General features: G+C 39.2%; 1 pseudogene; it reads right to left on the bottom strand.

The window, feature by feature from the left end:
• Positions 1–13972, bottom strand: part of LOC127798532 (sodium/hydrogen exchanger 3-like) — a 15877-nt pseudogene extending 1905 nt beyond the window's left edge.
• Between the last annotated feature and the right edge of the window lie 5048 nt (positions 13973–19020).

Below are 19020 nucleotides of genomic sequence, written 5' to 3'. Positions count from 1 at the left end.
CGGCCTCATGACCGCGTTGTCGAACTTTCTCCAGAACCAATGCACGGTGTGGCTTGGCGTGCTCAGGAGCATCCGCAGACTGCCTGGCGCAGGTGTGTCGTCAGCTGCTGAATTCTGCCCGCCGTCGAGACCCGGTTCATTCTCATGCCCACTCAGAAGTGGCAGTTTGAAGGAGTTTGGACTCGATGGTTCAGAGCAAGCATGTTCATGCTGCTGCCCGGTTTCGATGAGAGTTGTAGCAGGCTTATAAGAGGCTTGGTCACCATGCCCAACACCTACAACAACGACATTCAAGTCTTAGTCCTAGATAGTGAGTTCGGTTATATGAACTTTAGCTTGCATGTACTATGGCCACAACGCTTGTGACGCCATTATATCAACTGTATCTTATACAAAACATATGGGCACGGTATTTCTATAAACTCGTATCAACTACTAGTAGTTCGACTAGAATAGAAGTAACACAGAACGTACCAGAGTACTGAAGAGGACAACGGTGATGGTGCTGGTGATCATGATCGCATTTCCTGGCAGTTGAGTGTGGCCGGACCTTGTAAACTGCATCAAGAAGAGGTTGAATGTGTAGCTTCTTCATGATAATATAATTGTTATCAGTCGATGTTCCTTGTTTTTTATAAACTCCAACAGGTGCAGAACAGTTAAATTATGGATACGGAGAGTAACATCCATATAATCTATGTCAAAATGTCCTATATTTTCAGAACAAGACAAGCTCTGCACCTAATCAAGATTTTACTAGGCATTAAGAATTCTGGTTACACGACCCTTTCCAGTTATAACACGGCAATCTTTCATCGGATAAAGCCATCATGGCCCATTGAAAACCCATATTTTCTCCTAATTGTAAGGATGCCATACATATATAGACACTATGTTAGCATTTTTACCTTATTATAAGCAAGCGCCATCGAGACAGCCCCTCGCATTAGACCAGCCCACCAAATTGTAACCTGTACAATTATTTAAAAGTTAGTTATTTATTTGTATAAAGCCAGCTCAGGAAGCCAAATATGTACCCGCATGCACACATATGGATAGCAAATTTCACAACTGCATACCTGCTGCCCAAAACCAATTTTCTCAATGTCATGTTTCTTGGTTAAGTTGATGAAGAAGGACAGCGGAAAGACAAAAGTTGCCCTTCCAACCAGAACCAGGCAAGGAGAGCTGAACTCAACCCTATTGATTTTCCCGGGCTGAAGAAGTTGAAATGAAACCCAAATCAAAAAGGGCAAATATATGCAACAAGCAAGATTAGAAGATAAAATTTATCCGAGTAAAGAGAAGATGAGTAACAATTGACTGAAATATCAGCAATCACAGAGAAAACAATGGAAAGGGGGGAAGTGCAGAGATTATGTTTAGATCAACCACTTGGGATCATAGACTCACCTTTTGCTCACAAACCTCCATTTCTCGATGTCCAGAGCATCCATACCAACATACACAAAGATGAAAATCTCCGCGATGAATGACATAGTTGCAAAGCCATGCCTACAGAAATGAGTAAAATGGAACCATAAAATAAAAATTACATGACTTCTTGACCAGTTATCCAGGCAGTGCAAATTATATGTGAAGATATGGAACTCAAAACTTTTGGGACGTAAAATTTAATAGGTCCAAAGGTTATACATACTTTGTAGTTACTCTTGACCTTTCAGTCACATTATGCCAGGTGTAATGTGACATAACGATCCCACAAAAGAAAACAGTGAGAATTCCGCTCAAGTCATAAAGCTGGAAGACAAAAATATTTAACATTCTAGTGAAACACAGCAAGATTAAAAGTTCAATCAAAACAGAATAAAAAAGAAAAATTAATGAAAATAGAGGTGATCAAAATCTGTACAAACTTACTTCAGCCATGATGTATGAAAGGTAAGCCATGAGACCATGAGGGCAACTTCACGATCCGTAGAGTGCCTGAAATTTGAGTATGAATTGGCTATCAGAGTCATTGGCTCACAAAGGTGGAAATGCATATGCTAACCAGCTACTGTAATCATCCAAAACAAGGTAAATACACCTTTAAAGAAAACAAGATACTATGATAGTTCTGTTTCTCCAATACTCAGTGTCATAATAGAGAAATTCAATAATTATACAAGTTACTTGCATCTTTTAAGCACAAAACCTAAATGCATCTAACAGTTCAAGCATTCAAAATATTCTGAAAGCATATGAACAATAGCCACTTGGCTTCCCAAATTTTGTGGCACAATCCTTTAATGCTCTACAATGATCTGAGATCAGCTCACTTAAGCAATCCATAACAGCACGCTGGGGGGGGGAACAAATGTAAACCTAGGTGATGAGATTTTTGTCCCACTATTTTTTTCTCATAGAGGCTTGAAGTTCAAATTATTCTAAGAAAAATTCAGTTCATACATCTTGAATGAATTTTTTCCAAAAATAGGGGGTGACTACTGGGAGACTATTAAAGATGCTACTCAAAGTATTTAGACAGAGTAGTTAATGCTTTTAGCATGTCATGTGAGTGCAAAACCTTTAGAAGTTAATATAAGGCTATATAAGGTTAGCTTTGTTAATGTTAGTCACTTAAGTACCAACATATGAAACATATGAATTTAACTAAACTAAGGATGTTATGATGGATATGCAGTCATAAAAACAAAAACAAGACTAAGTTATATGTAATAAAATTGGGATAAATGAAAAGCACATGATCAAGATAATTTGAACATGTAAAGAATAAGAACAAAGATGCGCTTCAGAGAACAGCGGATGAAATGGTACAAATTTATGGCAAAAGAGACAGAGGGGAATCAAAAAAACCTTCGTAGAAAACTCAGGCAAGAAATAAAGTATAATGGCCATACAGAAGATATGAAAGTTGATTGAAATGATTGGCAAGTTAAAATTCTAGTGTAATGGGATCAAGGTTTGTGTTCTTATTGTCGTTGTTCTTGAATTTTTTTTCTCATAATTATGATATTATTATATGAGAACAGTTGCTCATAGAGACATAATATGAGTAATAAAGTAAAAATGAGAAGTAGATTACCATTATGAAAAGGAAGGCGACAAATTCAAGGTTTCCAGTTACATACCTCCCAAAATACAACTTTCCAATGATAAATGCGCTAAGCAATCCAATCTGCAAGTGCAAGAAGTAAAATGCCTTAGAGCAAAATAAAGTTTTATCAATGAGAGATAACTCAGAAACATGTATCAAATTTGAGGGGCAGAGGTAGAAACCTTGACAGCTTTCGAGCACACTTATGACTGTGCAAAGGAACTAGAACCACCCTAAAAGAAACCTTCTTTTGGGGCTTATGCAGTCATGAACTACATAATAAACTAAGAGTGTGTTTTGATACATGATTTAAGAGTGCAAGTGATTTCTGAGAAGAAGCAATTTAAATCAATATAATTCATAATAAAAAACCTTCTCCGAAATCCTTTCCCATGTCAGCATATTTGATGAGATGAGTTCCATTTCACAAATAAAAAGAAATAATTCTTTTAAATATTTAAAAGAAACAACACAAAAAGACCTTATTGTCAGATATTTAACAATACAGATTCAGAGAAAGACAAGATTCTGGAATCATATGACAGACAAATTCAAAAGACCTTATTGTTAGATATTTAAATTCATTGTTACAAAAAGGCTTCTCGAGCGAAAAAAAGATGTGCAAAGGATAGAGAGAAGGAGAGAAATGGGGAGAAGAGACTTACTGAAACCCTAGCAAAGTGCTTGTGATAAACAAAGAAGAAAGATTGCCTATGAACTCCAATGCAAGTCCTGACTTCATGTTAGACAGATCAAATCTCTGGATTGCATTGAAGAGTACCACAGATGTGGCATCATTTACCACTCCTTCACCAAAGACTAAACTGTAGAGCAAAGGGGTCTCATCCTGATTAAGCACCTGCCAAAAAGACAAAAAATTTAGTCACAAAGTTTCATTTCTTTCTCTACTTTTTATAAGAAAAGCAAACTCGGAAAGCCTTTTATACCTGCAAGGTGCAAACTGAATCAGTGGCTGATAAGATTGCTCCAATTGCTGAAATTATTGAAGTTTCACATTTCAATAAAGTGAAGAAAAAGGATTTGGCATGTATACAGGAAAACTGGGGTTTTATAAATTAACTGCATCTAAAGGCTAAAGTCCATTGTTGGACGAGCCAAAACAAGGTAAAGTAGATGCCAAAACTTCAAGCATAAGTTGAAAGTAAAAAATCTTTGTTTGACCACCAAATTACCACTTGAAATGCAGTTTCATATATGAAATGAATGTTTCATTTATATACTGGCATATCTTTAAGTTGGGATCAGATGGGTTATTTGCATCACAAAATTCTGTTTTAAACTTTTAAAACAAGCAGAGTTGAGGATGTCGGTCATAGAAATACAGAATATAAATAGTAGTAGTACTGCCAGAATGTCATGAACCTAGGGTTCATAACAGGGTTGGATTGGCCATCGGAAGGATCTGAGAGGCTTAGGACTAAGAATGGAATGTTTAGAGGGGAATTTGAACAGAAATGGGGAAAGATAACATATAGAATTGAGGGAGAGATATTAAGAGAAAAGGGGGAGAAACGAGAGGGAGATTGAAGAGAAAATTGTAGAGAGAGAATTAAGATCTTTGTTTATCAATTCAAGCATAATCTTCCATCCTCGGTTGTGGCTTATATATAGCCTAATAGCCTCCCCACTTGCACCCATGTGCAATGTAACAAACAACCCAACTACCTATTAGCTAAAGACAAAGCCCTATAATAGAAATATAAAGGAAATGTAAACTCCTACTATTATATTTACTAATCTATCATTGGGCAATCCTTAGGGTCGTGACAATTCTCCCCTCCTTGAGAGAGTTATTGTCCCCAAGAACTTGGAGAAAGTAGCCATTGCTTCATCCAATTCCCGCCTTCTCTATCCGATTTACCTTTATTTCTTTCTTTCTCTTTCTAGGCCTCTTCTTCTTCCTCGTTCTTAAGTGTCCAAGATCAATCCCAATTGTAATTTGGCCTAAAACTTCAATAGGAGCAACCTAATAGAGTTTAAATTCAATACACTCACCTTCTACAATAGCTGTCCAACCAAGATTGATCTCCACTTTAAAAACAAAATCAGCCATTGGTTCATTCCACCCCGTAGTAGACAACCACTTGAATTCTCCAGTGGAAGTAAAAACAGCACAACAGTGGAAGTTTTGTCCCCTTTGGCAAAACTTTTGGCTTCTTCCACTATATCCCTTAGCTTTCCTCTAGCTAGTGTTATCTTCACCTTCTTGTTGCCTATTTTATCCCAAGTTGAGGACAGTTCAGCCTGCATCGGAACCAAAATCCCGTCAAAAGAATGCCTTTTCTCAACCTCTAGTTTCTTCCTTACTGCCAATCCAAGTTCATCAGCCTTAGGGTCACTTTCCGTAGAGCCAATATAAGATTGTTTAGGTCCTTCAATCGGATTTGCCTAATCCCATGCTATTCCATCAACATCTCTATCTCTCTGTTTCTTCTTCAATGCTTCCAATGTTAATTCTTGGAGCCTGGCACTATCAGTAGCATGCTTGTGAGTCTTGTGCTAAAGCACCGTCACCATTGGCCTCAACTCTTCGTTCAAGCCAATTAAGAAGCTTGAAACGAAATAGGACTCTGTCAAATAGGGGTTATGATTGAGCATCAAGGCCATCAGCTCTTCAAACCTCAATTGGTACTCCATCACTGACCCTGTCTGCCTGATTTTGTTGAACTCCTCCACCACATTAGACAAGCCTCGATCTCCAAACCTCTCCTTAGGCTACTCCATTTTAAGGGACTCCTCTCAGTTAGAACTTCCGCAATAATCATCAAAGAATTTCGCAGGAAAGCTGTAATGATACTTCTTAATTAGCATCATCGCAAACTCCTGCAATTTCTTATGTATCATACGACCGAATTCCTGACTCGTATCATGTATCATACTGCTCGTGTCCTTGCTCAATTGTGCTGCAACTAAAAGAATTCCCTAGAATTGAGAATAAAGGGCTGCAGTAGTTTATGAATTGGCTTCCAATTTCGCCAAATTTGCTTCAGCTTGCTGACCCACACTGCCCAGCCTCGGAAAATAGCCACAATCAACCTACTCTTCCACTTCACAATAGTCGCCTAGGACAAGCGATCGCCTCACCATAGTTAGCGATCTTCAATTCTCTAGCAAAATGAACCGCTAGGCAATGGATCCGATTCCACCTTCTTACTCGCCTGTTGCAGAAGTCTCCTACACTCGCCTCACCTTCTTGATCGACTACAGCAACTCGGGAAAACAACAATTCACCTTGATGTTCCACCTTTAATAGTCGCTTTGTTACCCATCCAAAACCCATTGCGCCACTCTGATAACAACGTTTCTACTGTGCAAATAATTCCAGAACTTGATTGAATCGGTTCAGCCTCCAGATTCACCTCACGAAATCCACTGAGATGTAGATCTGCTTTGCCTCCAAATCCGATTAATTGAATCGGCGATGGACCTCAATTAATTGGATTGGCTCTACCTCAATTCACCCTTCTTGCCCAATCATCGACTAATGGTTGGAGGACCCCCGCACTCCTTGAGTTCACCTTTCAAATCCGTCTCAGTCTTCACCCTCCGACGGACTTCGATCACCTCGAAACATCCACTACGTTCACTGTCTGGGTTGGAATCCCCAACCGATCAAAGCAACAGCATTGACAATGCACCTGATTGAATGCGCGCTCGCCTCACCCAGAATCGCTTCTCACTGTTTGGATTGGATTTGCTTGTTTGTGCTCACCTCACCCAATCACTGTTCGTTTGGGTCGGAATCAACTCCACTCTGATTTGCTAGAACCGCCTATGACCAACAACTCCTTGATGTTCAACAATGGCGTAGGAATTTGCTTCTCGTCGTCAACTTCCTAATTTATGTCAATTGCCGAAGGTCGCATGAGTTCCAGTGAAAAAAAAAAAAACGATTGGCTTGCCACTGGTCACCCACAGCGAATGCTCCTATGTTCGTGTCACCTTCGACCTGCTACTTGAATTCGCTAGAATGATGCACAACTTCTGAAACCAACCCGTGCTTCCCTTCTCAATTTCAAACCGATAGTTGTTTTGCTCTCTCAGTTATGACCCGTCCTTTGATTCCCCAAATTCTTATCGAAATCGATGCTTGCACTCATCTATCAAGAGTTGAGGACCGCCGGTTTGGACCACCGCCGGAATTCAGTCCTTCGAACTAAATTGCTACGAGTTTCCTAGAATCACAGCCGAGGAACGATTGGCTCTGATACCATTTGTCATGAACCTAGGATTCATAACAGGGTTGGATTGGCCATCAGAAGGATCCGAGAGACTTAGGATTAAGAACAGAATGTTTAGAGGGGAATTTGGATAGAAATGGGGGAAGATAACATATAGAATTGAGGGAGAGATATTAAGAGAAAAGGGGGAGAAACAAGAGAGAAACGAGAGGGAGATTGGAGAGAAAATTGGAGAGAGAGAGTTAAGATTTTTGTTTATCAATTCAAGCATAATCTTCCATCCTCAACTGTGGCTTATATATAGCTTAACAGCCTCCCACTTGCACCCATGTGCAATGTAAGAAACAACCCAACTGCCTATTAGCTAAAGACAAAGCCCTATAACAGAAATACAAAAGAAAATGTAATTCCTACTGTTATATTTACTAATTTATCCTTGGGCAATCCCTAGGGTCATGACACAGAAGTAATTGTAAAAATAGCACAAGAGAACATCAAGCAGGATAGCTACATCAGGAACAATCATGAATACCAAAATGGCATTAAAGAGGAGACAGAGAAAAGAAAGAGTACCAAGATAATCTCCCATCTCCAAGAAACCAACATCCATTTCTTTAAATATTTGTGATGCACCTGGATAAAAATTTCTGAATTATGAGCATGACAAAATCTATAATATTATATAACAAAATTGAGCTTGTAAGTTGTAACAGAGCTTCAGAAGAGCCAATTAATTCAAATAGTATCCATCCGGTTAATATCACCCTAGGGCAACGTTCGGCAATATTACAGCTGCCTCCCCTGCTCATAAGTACACTTGGGACAAGCCTGCAAATATCATCAATCTCTTGAAAGGTCTGTAGATTGTTTCATAGATAATCATCTTGCCCCAAGTTCAAAGTCAAATTATACATGATAATTATACAAAAACAGTATACACATCAGCTAACTTTGATAGGGAAGAGGATGCATGCTGGAAATTAGCTTTTTGGTAGGCAGGAGAATGCTATGGCATGGGATCTAAATCCACAGGTGATTTTGCAATGAAAATCCTTATCATGTTTTTATTGGGTGGTTCGGATATCATTTTATTGAGACATAAATGCATAGGAAACTCTTTAAAGTAGATAAATTTTATTCACCCCAAGTGATCTTTAGGTGTTACATGTGCAAAGAAGATGCTGCATTGTTGGATCATTTCATCATCCATTCATATGATTTTATTTTTTTGCTTTTTCCTAAAAGGGGCACCCCCCTAGTGCATGAGGCTCCTTGCTTGGCGAAAAGGTTGTTTCCACACTTGAAACCATGACCTTCCAATCACAATGGAGCAACCTTACTGTTGCTGCCAAGGCAAAGCAAGGGTAAGCCTATTTGCACAATGGGATCCATGACTTAGGGTTTTCCCAAGGACAGTAATAAATTTATAACAGAATTGGAGCAAAATGAAAGACATCAAAGCCACAAAAAAAGGAGTAGAAATAAGCTTATTTGTTTAATGTGGATTGATATGAGCCACAGGGATCATGACCCAGAATAGAAGAAAGAGGAAGAAAAATTTCAAATTTTACATTTAGGACAAGTAGGATTTAAGTTCAAACTTACATTTAGGGTATATTAAGGTGCAAACTTACATTCAAGTTCAATCTGGATGTCACTTTCATGTATTTTCAGGCCAGAACACTTTTGAACGTATTTTATTACTTCTTATAAGGTTTTAGATGTCATACTTTGTCTGTTTGTCAAATTCAAAAATTGCTACAGATGGGCTATAAGGTCAACCATGGTTCACTGTATGGGTCAAATGCCATTATTTTGTCATGTATGATGTCTTATCTAAGTGGTTTAGCAGAAAAACAGAACAAGTCTTATCTAAGTCTAGAATACCGTAAATGGAAATATTCATGTTTCCCAATTTTGAAGTCATCGCCATTGTTAGAATATGGATAAGTCTGTCTATTACCATATCAACATACACTCATTCTCTCTATTCACTACAGTAGAGTTCTAGAGAAACTATGCCAAGCTTCTGATGCATCCAGTCTCTATCTTACAGAATTATTTTAAGGAATTGCTGGTGATTCTAGACTTATTCTCCTCTACTTCTAGTTTTATCTCTCACTTCTATTATCCTGGGTTACACCAATCAAAACTACTCTTCCTTTACTTTTGGGCCTTCAAATCAAGACCCCCTTGAACTAGTGGCTGCATATAGAAATTCCGCAACTAAATCCAGAAATTCTGCAATCAGCCTTTTGGAAACTCAATTGAGTTTCAGCTGCAAACCTCCCTTTTAGAACCATGACACCTAAACAGCTTTCATAAAAAGAACCTACCACAATACCTAGTGCAACAGTGCCTACTCTTACTAGATCAAAATCCCAACTGATTTGAAGGTGATTTTTTTTTACTCTTCCTACATTAATCCTCAGGTGAATAAACCCCTCAAAGAATTAGAATATGATTTATTTTGTATAAATACGTTCAGAGTGGAGACCCAACAGCTTGTGCAATTTTTTAATTTTGTAATATGTTTCAAGCTTGAGTGAGTATATAGCTGTCTTTTTGTTGCCATGTTTGTCCTGAATATGTGCAGGCTGCATCAAACCCGATGCCCTTCAATTAATTTTACTCATAAAAAGCAAATCATCATGCAAGACAATAAGAGGTTATTTTGCATAGAGTAGATATTAAAACTAATGGATAGCATTGAGTTTCTCAAGCGTACCATATGCAATCACAGTGAAGGATACCAATGTACCAACAGCACCAAACATCATGATAGTTACGAAGTTTCTAAAAAATTGCTTCTTTTTCATCTGAAACCTGGTAAGAAGAAGTGTGAATGTGTCATACTAAAATGGAGCTTCAAGAAATTAAAAGAATTACAAAAATTATTACAGTAAAGTAACCAATTTTTTTGCAACACTATATGCCTTTTTATAATGGATATACAATCTAACTACCAAACTGCCAAGGTCCAATTCAGGCATATTTGTGTCTATTCCCTAAAGTGGTTTCTCCTGTGCCTCCAAAGAGAATGAGACTAAGAAATTTGCTTCCACAGTTCAGGTCAGCCTAGAGCATGCTGAAGACTGGCCTCCCTCAATTTCTCTCCTAGTTCTCTTTTTTTTTTTTTTTTTTTCATTTTCTTATTTAGCATGTATGACCAAGCAAATACTGTGAGCTCTTCAATATTGTTGTGTAAAACAAAGGTATTAAGAAGCTCAACACACAGCTTCACGGGTGCATAACTTCATTTGAACAATTAAACCGAACCAAATCCTAGGGTAGGCCCGTGAAGGGAGTGTGAGGCTGACTCACAATGCTCCCTTAGGCAAATGACTATAGCTTCCCAATGTTGCCACATGGACTGTTTAGAAATCTATTGTCACGACCCTAGTGGCAGTATTGTAATTGGGAGGGTATTGACCTTGTAAACCATTAGGGTCTAACTAAAGGAGTCGGTTGGTTAATAGGCAGGAATGGGTTGATTGTATAACAGTTTATCATTAGACTGTTAAGTAGTTAGAAGAGTTGTTGATGAATTGGCCAGAGATCCTCTATAATAGAGACCTACGGTATCAAGGACGGATACTGATTGAATGAATGAATAATCATCCTTCCCTCTCGATTTCTCTCTTCCCTTGTTCTCTCCAATTCTCTCTCTCCCTTTTTCTCTCACTCTCGTTCTTACAATCGACATTACTGACATTGCTAGCCCTAATTCAAGGGCTTGACAATTGTGGTATAAGAGCCAGACGATTCGATGGTGGGAAGAACTTGCAGTAGCCGCGCCACAGCAGAAAGAGCGTCAAAAGAAGCAGTTTTCTTCGGTGTGGAAAGGACATAACACACAATTGCGGAATTCAATGCGTTTGAATATCAAGGTGACATGGCCGAGGGTACATGCTTGAAGCAGTTAGAGATCAAGCTGGAGTCCATAGAGTTTGGGATGACCCACACCCAAGAATCCATGCACTAAACATGGGAGAAGCAACAAGAAGCATTAGAGAAGCAACAAGAAGCGATGAATCAATGTCAAGAAACAATGGAGCTACAGGGACGGAGGATCGACAGCGTGCTAAGTATGTTGTTCTCCCGGCCCCAATTCTGGTTGCCTTCAAAATATCCACCAGACCTCTGACCTGATCTTTCCACCTCAAGGTCAAGGCAACCATTCGGGCACACAAGGAATTCTTGAAGAAGTAGATTAGACTGCAGCCCCAGAAAACCAAGTAAGGAATCAGCAACAGTGGACTCAGACCCATGCCCCAATGCCAAGATTAGAGGTTCCGATGTTTGAAGGGAAGGAACCACTGTGGTGGATAAGGAGGTGCAAAAGGTTCTTCCAGTTTTATCGGATCTCTGAAGATCAAAAGATAAACCTAGTGGTGGCCTATTTGAATGAAGGGGCAGACTCTTGGTATCAAGGGTGGGTCTAAGATGAAGGGATGCAGGGGAGTTGGGCAGAATTTGCTAAAGGTTTATGCGAGAGCTTCAGGGAGAAAAACACGGTAGATGTAGTCAAAAAATTCAGCAAGTTAAACCAAGAAGGGACTACAGTTGAGTACCGAGCCCGATTTGAAGAGTTGAGATCCATGGCGTGCATTGTGCAACCAGGACTCACTGAACAATATTTAGTATCCAACTTTATTAGTAGATTAAGGGAGGAGTTGTAGCCCATGGTGAAGATGATGACGCCCACATCCGTGAAGCAAGCTACAGAAAAGGCCAAGCTGCAAGAAATGACCTTAGAGGCCATTTTTAAGAAGCATAATGTTCCCTATGAGCCAAGTCTGTTGGTCAGACAGTATGGGGGAGGGAGTTTGGGGCCCTTGCTTACAGGGCCTAATCAACCAGCAGCTAAGGCAGTAGCAAAGGAAATTTGATGGAACAGAGAAGGCAATTGGGGCTATGTTTCAAGTGTGGAAATAAATATAGCCCTAGTCATCAGTGCAAAAGCAACTGATGAATATGGAGAGTTATGATGGGGAAAAGGAAGAAGAATAAGACTTTTCCCATGAGGAAATAGGTGAGTGCAGGGTGATTATCGGAGAGAAATCACAACTGCATTCTATACAAACTGAAGTGTTTGAAGGAAAGACTGAAGCAGCCGCGGAACAGCCAAAGGCAGACGATGCTACGCTTCTACTACTCAATGGGGAAAGGAAAAATAGTAAGAAGAAGAGAAGAAAGCAACAAGTGTTGAAGGTAGGTATTGGTTGAACCATAGCCATCGCTGTCAATTCTTGGGGACAGAAATTGTTTGAAGGGGTGGGGATTGTCACGACTCTAGTGGCAGTATTGTAATTGGGAGGGTACTGACCTTGTAAACTGTTAGGGTCTAACTAAAGGAGTCAATTGGTTAATAGGCGGGAATGGGTAGATTGTATAACAGCTAATCATTAGGTTGTAGGTTGTTAAGTAGTTAGAAGAGTTGTTGAATTGGCTAGAGGTCCTCTATAATAGAGACCTACGGCATCAAGGAAGGATACTGATTGAATGAATGAATAATCATCCTTCCCTCTCGATTTCTCTCTTCCCTTGTTCTCTCTTATTCTCTCCCTCCCTCCCATTCTTACAATCGGCATTACCGACATTGCCATCCCTAATTCAAGGGCTTGACAACTATTGAGCGACATGATCCTACAAATTTTAACTGTTTATAAAAGATAGAGAACCTCCTAACTTGAGTTTAAAAAAAAAAAAAAAGGACATCTGCAAGGGATTAATTGCACAAGGATGCAAGGATTATAATGCAATAAACCAGAATGTTAATGGCAGAAAGTGAAGTGAAACAAAGACTTGCCCAGCATTGAAAATAATTGGAGGAAGTAGGTATATAAAGAAAAGTTGTTCATCAAATTCCAAGATGCGTGAACTTTTTCCCCCGGAGGTAACTAGAATAATGGCACCAGTGCACAAGCCCTGCAATTAAGCCCCAGATTATCCTTCATTTCACTCCATAATGCAATGTAAAATATGCAGAAGCAAGACAAGTACATATTCAGCAATAACAAGAACGTTTGCAAACAACAATGATCATCTGTATCGACTCACAATGATAAGGGAAACAATTGACTCATTAAACCATCGGCTTTCTTCAAAAAGATGTCCGATCACAATGCAAGCGCATAGGAGAGTCACAAACAAGGTAATGGCATCTACGGTAACTTGATCGGTGCCTGATCTCAAGATACCCAGTTTCATCAACCCCAAGCCCACACTTAAACCCATCTTGCCAGTTGTTCAAAATTTGAAGCAGCCAGCTATGCCTCTGAATTATACATTCAACACAGCCAAATTTCAGACACCAAATTAAAAATGTACCCTGCTTGAGGAACCACCACACCATCGAAACTCAGATCAGTACATAAATTAGTAAATATACCACAGTACGAATTCAATTCAAATACAAGAAGAAGCGCACATAGCGAAACCACAAAGGATTTAATTAAACTCCTTCCCCGTGAAAACAAAAAGAGGCGTTTACTGATTGCTGAGAAAGTAAAAGGAGAACCCTAACCTAGCTCCGGCTGTATGGCCAAGCGCCTTCAACTCGAATCAATTCAAGTTTTAGTTTGGCGCCGGGGCGGCAAATTGAAATGGAAATGCGAGACTAAAAATACATATTCCTTTTCTCGTCGTCTTCCTCCATAGTTTTCTCAGCAACCAAACAAGAACATAAAATATCTACGGTCGAGGAACTTACTTGGCCAGAGAGGGGCCGATGAGAAGTGGAAATTTCGGAAGAAGCCCCGCGGAATGGTTCGAAGCGGTGGTAGTGATGGGGATGCGAAAGCGTGAGTGAAACGGAGGGCTCCTGGCCGCCCGATCCGTCGATCAAACGGTTGACGATTGTGCGGATTGATGAAGAACCAAGATACGGTCAATTTCCACTCTTTTTGTCGTCTCATACATCGTATCGTACGCTTAGCTTGCAGGTTGGGCAAATGAGTGAGTGAATGAATTCGGTGAATGCGAAGGAGCTTCAGCCTTCAGTACGAGGATAGAGAGTAGAAGAATTCATTCGGTGCGGCGGCTCTACGCTACGCTACGCTACGCTACTACGTTGACGTGTCAACTATTTAAATTAGCCGAAATGTTCTTTACACAGACTCATAATCATATTTTTATATTATTATATTAACGAAAATCTTTTCACAATTAAGTTAAAATTGTAAGACGGCGGGTTAACTCACTGGTACTCAATCCACTCCGATCGTACTATAAAATGGTATGTTAGAGGCGAGTCAAATACTTACAAATCGTAATAGTCGCCATCTCTTTCTCGTGTCGTATATTGCTCTACGTCTTTCTCTTTCTCATCCATCCCCATCACTTCTTATTATTTGGTTACTCATCACTAGCTATCAACTCATATTCTCTTTCTCCAGTCCAATAGTTCATTTTCTCTCTTTTGGTCAACTGATTGTCGTTCCAAACACTAGCCATCAGAGTTTCTCTAATTTTAATTTTCAAAGCTAGTGAATTGTTTTAATTTTTGTGTAAGGTGGCCGAAGTAGAAGAGGATATGGATGGAGCAGTGAGCGACTGGCACTAGGGTTTAGTGAGAGTCCAGCTCGCTCTTACACGTCGTTTTATTTCTGACCCATTCATCAAGTATCAAATCGGGTTGGCCTAGTATCCTGTGGTTTTAGCTAAATGATGAATTAAAAAAACCTTTTCTCATTATATTATATGTTTGTATATTAATTAGATATATAATATATTATTATAGATTTATCACATTAAATGTTACTTCTAAGTGTGTACAACATTTTTTTTTAAATTAGAGAGGTTGTTCATGATACACGCATTAAAAAAAATTAAAATTTTTAAGTGATGTTTGATAGTTACGGTTTATTTTTTAAGTAAAATTTTAAATAAAATAATTCTTAGTTCATTGATAAAATTGTTTAAGAAATTAATTATTATTTAGGATTTATGAGTTTAAAGTAATTAATTTTTTATTTTTCAAGTAAGGTATATAAAGAGTATTTAAAAAAAATACTTTATTAATAATGATTCATAATACTAAAGTGGGTGTTTACTTATATAATAATATATATTGTTACCTTAATACAATAATAAATTTATTTATGTGAGAGAATGTATTGAGCAAGATCTACAAGTGACCTATGAGGAGCGAATGACTTGCAAGGAGAAAGTGACTTGCAAGGAACAAATTGGTTAGGGGCACATGTGACCTCCTGTGTAAACTCTTCAATGCTCAAATAAATATTCGAATGAGTATGTAAAATACAAAAAGTAAATAGAGTTATAGTTTGAACAACAACAATATAGATAGTCATTATTACTCTTGTGAGTAGTATCACAATATTATTGCCCTTATCACAAAATTTATTGAAGCTTTTGGGTTTGTTAGGGTTAATTTAATTTTAAATTAATGTTTGTAAAGTTAATAATTAGAAAAAAAAGATTAAACAAATTTGTCCATGTGTCCAAGCAAACGAGCATCCCAAATTTAAAGTTTCGTTTGTGTAAAAATTAAGAACAAATTTATTTATTTAACTAAATAAATGAGTTTGGTTTAGGTTTAAATCAAGTCAAATTTTGAGCAACTCTAACTATTTAAAACCCTAATTTTGTTGCTTTGGTACCTAGCTTGTGGTTCAAAATAACTCATTTGACACCAATAATAGGTGTTAAAATTATTGCAAATTTAAATAAATAACGATTAATGATGTCACAATAAACATTTATATTTAACTTGACATTATCACTCAAACAATCGGGGCGGTTATCTTCAATGGCTGGAATGGTATCTCCCCGATAAGCTTGGTCGTCATCAATTTCAGGTGTGCCTTGATCTTGCAGAAGTGGGCTGTGGTTCTGATGTTGGAATTTTTCAGCTAGTACGTGGCACTCCACGAGCACTCATTCTCTTTCATGGACGTGTACGAATTCCCATAGCACTTCAGGTTTGTTGAGCAAGTGACGGGAAATACAAGTTCCGTCTGCTTTGTGTCTTCTCTAGTCACTCGATTGTCATGCACGATGATGCACATTGTTCTCGATGCCTTGTGCGAGCACTAGGCCTGTAGTGTATGGTGCAGACGTCAATGAGTATGGATAGCTTGTGCAGTTTCTAAAACATTTGATCCGTTATGGAAAGAAATATTAGCTTGATCGGACTGGGCGTTGACATGAATAGGGGTTGAATTGTTGTCGATGAGTGTTCTCCATCGATGTGGTCGTCGATAGAGATCTCCATACTGCCACACAACACTTATGGTTAGTCCCGAGAGTGCCTTTATCTTGCTTAGTGGAGTCGGGGTCGAAATAAGGCCATTTTGATCCCCGGTGGTAGTTTTGTAATTAAGAGGTGACACCAATTGGCTCTCCCTCCAAAAGTCCTTGTAATTGGGGTAACTGGTGTTGCTTTTATAGTGCCCCATTTGTAGAGGCCCTTTAATATTACAAGGGCCTCTACCATCCCTTTTTGTTTGCCACGCGAGGTGCATTCACTACAACAAACCTCTTGGGAAGTACACCTCTTCTCCTCACGAGGTAAGATCTATTTCTAATTCCGAACGAAGACATTCTAGGACCAACACTCATAGTAGAACCTCCACTCTTGCTCGTCGTCAAATGCATATTCCTCTTCCTCCTTATCTGGCTCAATGCATACCAGATGACCCACGCACACAATACGTATTAAAGTCCACGCAATAAATTTCCACCTAAGCACATTAAACATGGCATGTGGGCTTCAAGTACTAGTCTAACAATTAGTGTTAAGTACCTCTTGATACATGTACTACCTTATGAACATGTGACTCTTTGGAGTTTAAATTTTGCATTTTAAATTTTGAATTTGGGTTAAATGATGCGCTTCCCACTCAAGGCTATTTTAACTCACGAGTGGGTCCCACAGAGTACAAGCCTGTGGGCCTTACTTAGCTTCCCAACAAATCTTATTTTTCTCCCTCGGGTACAAATCCTTTTCACAAAGCATTTACTATAGTAAATGCGCAAAGTCCATGTCAATTGTACTTCAAAAGCAGCTTTTAGCCGCCCAACCAATGGGCGACACATGGACCAACTGGCTCATGCCATGTGGTGGACAAAAATGAAGGGTAAAGGCCCTTGTAACATTAAAGGGCCTTTACAAATGAGGCACTATAAAACGACACTAGTTACCCCAATTACAGGAACTTTTGGAGGGGGAGCCAACCGGTGTCACCTCTTAATTATAAAATTGCCACCAGGGATCAAAACGGCCCCGTTTCGACCCCGATTCCACTAAGCAAGATAAAGGCACTCCCGACACTAAGTAAAAGTGTTATGTGGTAGTATGGAGATTCCTATCGACAATAATATTGACGAAAAACACTCTTCAGCAACAATTCAACCCTTAGCCACATCAACGCCCAGTCCGATCAAGCTAATATTTTTATCCATGGCGAATCAATTGTTTCAGAAATTGCACAAGCTATCCATGTTCATCGACATCTGCACCACACACTATAAGCCCCAGTGCCCGCACAACACATCAGGAATGATGCACATCATCGTGCACGATAATCGAGTGACCAGAGAAGACACGAAGCAAATGAAATTTGTATTTTTTGTCACTTGCTCAACAAACCTGAAGTACTATGGGAACTCGTACGCGTCCTTGAAAGAGAAGTTCCCGTGGAGCGCCACAAACTAGCTGAAAAATTCCAACATCAGAACCACGACCCACTTCTGCAAGATCAAGGCACACCTGAAACTGACAACAACCAAGCTCATCGGGGAGATACCATTTCGGCCACCGGAGATAATATTCCTCATAGACTGGTTCACAACGGAAGACGTAGACGTCTGGCACTACGAGTATGCCAAGAAAAAGGCTCTCGCACTGTGTAGGATGGCGTTGGCTATGTCGATGGCGTCATCAATGAGAGTTATGGCTACAAATGGGTTGGGATGGGCCTATTTAGAAATTCATGGCAGGAGCTCCATGACAGGCCCGTCCAGGGCCCTTCTAAAAGACCCCCATTGTCATTGGGTCTGACCCAGTTGGACCCAGGACCATTTGTTTCTAAAATGAACTCGACCCACTGCGACATGATCTAGCTAACCATAGAGCAACTGGGACAACTCACAGCCTCCATAATATAAGCATCCCTTGACTTCATCTCCAAGCAAGGAACATGGATGAACCAGAATGCCAGTACGACAAAGCCCATTTAATGTTGTTGGGATAAACTGTATATGTAACTCAACCCTATTAAATGTTAAATGTTAATGTTAATTTTATTATGATTGAATAGGAATGTTAATTGTTAATTACGCCCGCATGGGAATGGTGCATTAAATGTTGCGCTTCTCACTCTTTGTTAAGCAGTTAATTGTTAAGTGTTTAGGGTTTAAAAAAAAAAATGCGAAATACGGTGTAACAAATTCCATCATTTTATTGATCATAAAACGTTAAATGATTGTTAATTATAACAATAATGCCCCATTCATCCTTGCTGTCCCACACCAAGTACACCATCAATGCATTATTCAACATATTACTGTATCAACCGGACACTTCACCATCCTGGTCCCTAAATCTAACAATCGAACATGATCAACCGGCACTCAGTCGGATATACCAATTCAATAGAAAGCATGACCCAATAAGCTGGTCCACGAAATTAGAAGTCTACCGGCACACCACATGGAACCTGTTGATCATGTCCCGACGGACATGGCATCCGACATACGATCAGATGATCCTGCTACCAACATCAAACA

This window comes from Diospyros lotus, chromosome 3 (genome assembly GCF_014633365.1).
Source record: "Diospyros lotus cultivar Yz01 chromosome 3, ASM1463336v1, whole genome shotgun sequence".
Lineage (NCBI taxonomy): Eukaryota > Viridiplantae > Streptophyta > Magnoliopsida > Ericales > Ebenaceae > Diospyros > Diospyros lotus.
This window is presented reverse-complemented; position numbering and strand designations above follow the sequence as displayed.